The sequence below is a fragment of the Spinacia oleracea genome, chromosome 1 (genome assembly GCF_020520425.1).
Source record: "Spinacia oleracea cultivar Varoflay chromosome 1, BTI_SOV_V1, whole genome shotgun sequence".
Lineage (NCBI taxonomy): Eukaryota > Viridiplantae > Streptophyta > Magnoliopsida > Caryophyllales > Amaranthaceae > Spinacia > Spinacia oleracea.
In genome coordinates, this window is record NC_079487.1 from 60,376,040 (window position 1) to 60,382,039 (window position 6,000).

The window sequence follows — 6,000 nt, forward strand, 5'->3', positions numbered from 1 at the left end:
TCCCCAGAGCAATGGTCAGGCAGAGGCAGCAAATAAACAAATCCTGGGAGCACTGCGAAAGAAGGTAGAAGATTTTAAGGGTGCATGGGCCGACCTTATTCCAGAGATCTTGTGGTCCAACAGGACCACTGAAAAAGAAGCAACAGGAGAAAGTCCTTACAAACTAGCTTTTGGGGCTGAGGCGGTCCTGCCTGTCGAAGTGGGTCTACCTAGCTTTAGAGTGCAGTACTATGAGGAAGGCACTAATGAGCAGCGTATGAGGGAAGCATTAGATCTCTTACCAGAAGTCAGGCTGCAAGCAGAGCTCAAGTTGGCAGCAAACAAAGAAAAAATGAGCAGGGCGTACAACAAGAGGGTAAAGCACAGACCTATGCAGGTGGGGGACCTGGTCCTCAGAAGAACAGCTGCCACTGGAAAGGGAAAGGCAGAAGGAAAATTCACTGCCAATTGGGAAGGACCTTACCAGATCACAAAAGAAGTAGCCCCAGGCTCGTACCATCTAATGACGATGGAAGGAAGAGAATTGAAGAACAGCTGGAACGCCAACATGCTAAAGAAATACTATGTATAGACACAAGAAGTTAATACTATAACAAGGCAATAGAAGCCAGAGTAAATATCTTACTTTTGTAATTTTCCACGCTTACAAGCATAATAAAAATTGGCCCAGCTACCTTCGATAAGAAGAAAGCGCGTCAGGTCTCTTGGAAAAGTAAAAGGTGAACGGCTAAAACTCATAAAAAAAAAAAAAAAAAAAGGAGAGAAACGCTACCCACGAATAACTTGGTCTGATCAACCAAGTTATTGGGTAAGTTTTTTCTCAACGAGATTTAAGCGAAAACGTTTCTCCAGTTTTGTCCTGGCCAAAGCCAGGACAATTCAATAATACGCAGCCAAAGTAGGCTGGAATAAATACAAGACACTTCTTGAGCTTTGTCCTGGCCAAAGCCAGGACAATTCAATCAAATAGGCTGAAGTAAATACGAAAACACTTCTCGAGTTTTGTCCTGGCCAAAGCCAGGACAATTCAATAATGCGCAGCCAAAGTAGGCTGAAGTAAATACGAAAACACTTCTCGAGTTTTGTCCTGGCCAAAGCCAGGACAATTCAATGATACGCAGCCCAAAGTAGGCTGGAGCAAATGCGAAAACACTTCTCGGTTTTTGTCCTGGCCAAAGCCAGGACAATTCAACAATACACAGTCCAAAACAGGTCGAGGCGAATATAGAAATACTTTTTGAGTTTTGCCCTGGCCAAAGCCAGGACAATCAAGCATGCAAAGCGTGTCAAATGGAAATATGGGGGAAACAAAACAATAAAAAATAGCAAGCAAAAAGCAACAAGGTAAAACGCAACATAAGCACGACGAGTTAACAAACAATGGGACCGGCGGCTATACCTCAAAAACTTATGCAATGTACAGCCCTACAAAATGGCCACTGTTGATCAAAACTAAAAACGATAAATATTATTTCCAGAAACAAATTCTTACTCTCCACGCAGGGAGGACAAAAACAACCAGAAGAAATAAACTATGCATTGGCTGAGGTAGTGCAAGATGAACATGGGGACAGCCGCCTGTGCCATTATTGCCCAGCATCATCTTCAGCATCAGACAGAGGCAATTCCCCAGGGTGAACATTTTCAACACAATGATCAGGCACCCCATCATCCTCTGGCACCGCACCGCCTGCAGCCAAAGACGCCTGCTCGGCCTCCCTCTTCTTTCTCAGAAGCTCAACATGGAGCCCAGCCAACCAAGCAGCTTCGATAGGAGACCAGTCAAGATCAGGATGCTTTTCTTGCACTATTAGCGAAGCAGCCTTCCACCCGCCATCATAGCTCTGAGTGCGCAGAGCATACTGCTCATCCGACCGACGGAAGTCGCGAATGGCAGCCGCAAGTTGATCTTCGATGGAGTTCTGCAGTTGGGCCATCTCATTGTCATGAGATTGCTCAACAGAGAGAAAGTCTTGCTGAAGAGTCTCAATTTTCTGCTGTCCGGTAACCAGATCAATTTGGGCCTGGGAAAAGCTAGCCTGCAGCTGATCACGCTCTTCAGTAACAAGCTTCAATTGATCATTGGCCGAAGTGAGACAGGTCGAAGATAGCTCCAGATCAGCAGTTAGCTCCTCAATTCTCTTCTTTTGGGCCTCTATGTGAGCAACGTTGGCAGCAAGTCGTTTCTGGTAAACTATGAAAACTTCTGTCAACTCACGAACAGCGTTGCCACACTAAGAACATAGAAAAAGAGGCAAGCATTGTAAGTTAGTGCATAACAAAAGAAACGAACCAATGTACCAAAGGAGAAGAGAAGTAAACCAAGTATACCTCCATGACCTTCTGGCAAGCATTCGCCCCAGGAGTATACAAACGCTCTTTGGGCAGGTCGCTGGGCAACTGCAGACCTCTCAACATCCTCAGGGCAAGCGTCCCGCCTTTCTCAGGGTAGTTCCCATATAAGCTTTCTGATTCGGACACATCCCAGCGCGGGACAAAAGTACGATCCGAAGCAGAAGGACCAGAGAAGATAGCAGCCAGCTCAGGGTCGGCCTGGGGACGAATGTCGAGAAATTCTTTTTCAACAAACTCCTTATGCCGACCCGTGATATGCAGGTCAAGATCATCAGCAGCCAGATCATTTCCTTGAAGCTCTTGCTCCAAAAACTGTCGAAGAGAGCTACCAGAATTGTTGCTACGATGGGGATCAGCCGCAGAAGGGGAGGCTCGGAGTAGCTCAGCCCCACTATCAAGCCTGGGTTGTTTCCCAGGACGCTGAACAAAAGGCGGCTCTTCAGCTTCGATGTCCACAGGATCCGACGCAGAGCCCGAACGACCTGGCTGGTCACATACCTCATCAGCCACTTCCCCAAAATCATGGCCTGCATCCTCTGTCGGAGCTTCGAGCCCAGCCTCGAAATCAGCTCGGTCACGACGAGAGCCTGACAGGGCACCACGATGGGAAGCTCCGCGAGAGGTCTGCCCTCGGCGAATAGGAGTGCTCGCAGAGCCAGTGTTTGTAGAGGAGACCACCCGAGACACTCTGGGAACGATCCCAGAACCGCCACCCCGACCAGATCGGCGTGTAGAACTTCTCCTGCTGCCCTCTATTTGGTCAGCCAAAATTTGATACCCATTCGCAGCGGGATCGGGGGGAGCAGCGCAGATGAAAGAACCGTCAGCCCGAACACCCAATTCCTCAAGATTCAAGAATCGACGACCTGAAAATAAAAAAAAAAACGTAAGGAAGAGAAAAAACAACTCGCACAAAGAGAAAAGAAAACACGAAGTGAGAAAGTAACACAGAACTAACCTTGAGGGTGAGTAGAACAAAGAAACATAGCGGACAGCACGTCATTCCGCAGAACATAACTTGAATGCGGAAGCCAAACACGAGGCAACCGCCCAACCTCTTTACCAGCAGCATTAAACTTGGGCTCAAATGAAAAATGCTCAAAAGCCCTCTCCTCCAAGACAGCACCATCTAAAATCTCGACTCCCTCTAGCCGAGTCCGAGGTCGAACAAAGCCCCGAGCAACAGGAAAGTCAGCAGGGACAGCGAGCCAGTAAAACCTATCCTTCCACTCCTTTTGACCGGTAGGAATCCCATGGCAGGTCAATCTTCCACGATTGCAATAGATGGAAAACCAACCAATCTTGTTCCCAGTACCGCTGTTGCGCAGATGATGGACTCGCTTACAGAGAGAAAGGGTCTAAAGAAACTCCAAAAACCGACAGACCCAAATATAGCTGATCAAAGTACGAACAACGAAGGGATGGAGCTGAGCTAAGCAAACGTTAAAGGCACGAAGAATCTTCACCAGGGTAGGATCCAGAGGAAAGCGCAAACCAAAATCCAGACAATAGGCATAAACGCCTATGCACCCCTCTGGTGGATGAGTAATCCGAGCATCGTCGTCTGGCACGATGAGTCGATAACCATCAGGCAGACCATAAAACTCTTTACCAACAACAGCGTGATTCTCTTTTCGCGCATCATCAGTCCACTTAGCGTTCAGCTTCGCGTGTAAGGGACCAAAAGCAGAGGCCTCAGAAAGGAAGGGCGTCGAATCCCCAGGAACGACATTCTCTTCCACGTAGTTAGGAAAAGGCCTCATCTCATTCACCTGGGCTAAAATATCTTCCCCACCAGCTTGCCCACCCACAGAAATAGTGACATGGTTGGCCATCATAGAACGAAAAATAGATTCCCGGCGTCTGTAAACACGCAAAGACAGTTCAGACTCATTAGCTCCAGCAAGCTGCTCAAAATCATCTAACCAGGCCTGTTCAGACAGAGGCTGAACATCAAGCCCTGGGGGGACATTGGACGGCGGATTTATCCTAACTATCCGCGACAGATAGTCATGGCGCATCTCCCTAAGAGTTTGACGTAAAGATGGGGACAGGTCGGCCGTAGAGTCAGGACACCCAGAATCACCCGCATCTGGGGGGGGGGGGGGGGGCGGCTCCTCCCCAGAGGATTCATCGTCAGAGGACAAAGGAATCACAGCAGGCACAGAGCGAGACAAAACATCATGCATTGATTTGGTTCTGTGCTCAGCAGAAGCCCGAGTCTCCTCATCAGAAGATAAAGAGACAGAGGAGGGAGAAGAGGTAACATAGGAAGCAGAGGAAACGCTTTTAGCGTCTGAGCTACTAAGGTTTTGGCTATCAGATGCATCAGACATTATGAACTGAAAGTCACAGGACAAGGGAAAAGGGCACAAAGGTAAATAACAAAAAAAAAAAAAAAAAAAAGGGGAAAAGCTACTCAACAATGGCGGAAGTTCAAAAACGACTTTACAATGGCGAAAAATACCAGAAATTGAAACCCCAGAGACACTAAAATCAAGCGAACAACAAACAAAAGTCGTGCAAAAGAATAGAAAAAACAGCAAAAAATAGAAACTTACCGGAAAAAGAAGATAGAGTTAGAATCAAAAGGAACACAGCAACGAAAACCTCCCTTCGCGAAATGGCAAACGAAAACACGAGGGGCAAATGACCACCACAAGCAACAAGAACACTAGCAATCGACCGGAAAAGTGACGGCAAACACAAAAATGTGCAAAAGATCGAATTTTGAGAAGACTTTTGCAAATAACAAGCAACGGAAAATGAGAGCACTCGAGTGTTTTTCTCAGAAACACCAAGGAGAGAGAAGGTAAGAAATGAAGATGAAGAAGGAAGGAAGTTACCTTTTCTTTTTAAAAGCCAAAGAAGAACGGCTAGGATGCGAGCAACGATACAGTTGCACAAGCAGGATGAAGGACACGTGTAGACCTCAATACAACCAAACTTAATCATGATGAAAGACGGTCCAGATTGAGCGACGATTCCAATTGACTCTTCGGATGGGCAACGCGTGGCACGAGGAAAAGCCGGTTAAAATCCCCAAAGATTTCTTACCATTCACCTCAAAGAAAGCCCGCCCGAAAAAAAAAAAAAAAAAAAAAAAAAAAAAAAAAAAAAAAAAAAAAAAAAAAAAAAAAAACTCTGGAGGGACTGGTAGCAAGAAAATACACAGCCAGAACAAAAGCAAAAAACCAACAAAACAAGCATTGCAGCCCCAAAGAGTCCAGATCAAGGACAGAAGAGCAGACCTGACTTAAAAGGTCAGCTCTACTCTTGAGAGACTAGTTGTACGGGGTCATATCCAGATCAAGGACAGAAGAGCAGACTTGACTTAAAAGGTCAGCTCTACTCTTGAGGGACTAGTTGTACGGGATCATATCCAGAGAGGACAGAACATCAATAACAGAGCAAACCCTGACACCCAGGGCACACCCAAGTCAAAGAAAGACTCTAAACCCCAAGCCAAGTATATGCAGCCCAGGCAGATCAAACCTCCCCAGATCACGTGTAAAGACACAGAGCAGAGCTAGGCAAAGCTGCATCAGTCCAAGAAGGGACCTGCAGGCTAAACGACAACGACAAGGAATAAAGTACATCGCCGTCATACACGTGGCGGCATCTAAGTAGGCCAAAGTACAGAAT